Source organism: Gavialis gangeticus, unplaced genomic scaffold, assembly GCF_001723915.1.
Source record: "Gavialis gangeticus isolate Ggan-Ray unplaced genomic scaffold, GavGan_comp1, whole genome shotgun sequence".
NCBI lineage: Eukaryota > Metazoa > Chordata > Crocodylia > Gavialidae > Gavialis > Gavialis gangeticus.
Window position 1 is genome coordinate 21629238 of NW_017729031.1, and position 287 is coordinate 21629524.

Below are 287 nucleotides of genomic sequence, written 5' to 3' on the forward strand. Positions count from 1 at the left end.
ATCAGGCCCTTGGATTCATTTCCTAATTGTACAGTGTAGAAACCCCCCCCAAACAAGTCCCCTCCCCCCACAGTAATGCTGACATTTTAAAATGCTATTTTTGTTCAATAGAAAAATACTGTGGTAAATCAGCATATGGGAAAACATCTCCGAAAATCACTTCGCAGGAGTGCCAGGCTAATGTTCTGCAGCTTCCCCTCCCCCTTGATTAAAAATATAGATTTTTTTTTTTTTAAAGCTAGAAATGGTGAAAGGTAACTTTATAGGCAAATATTCAGTGCATTTAA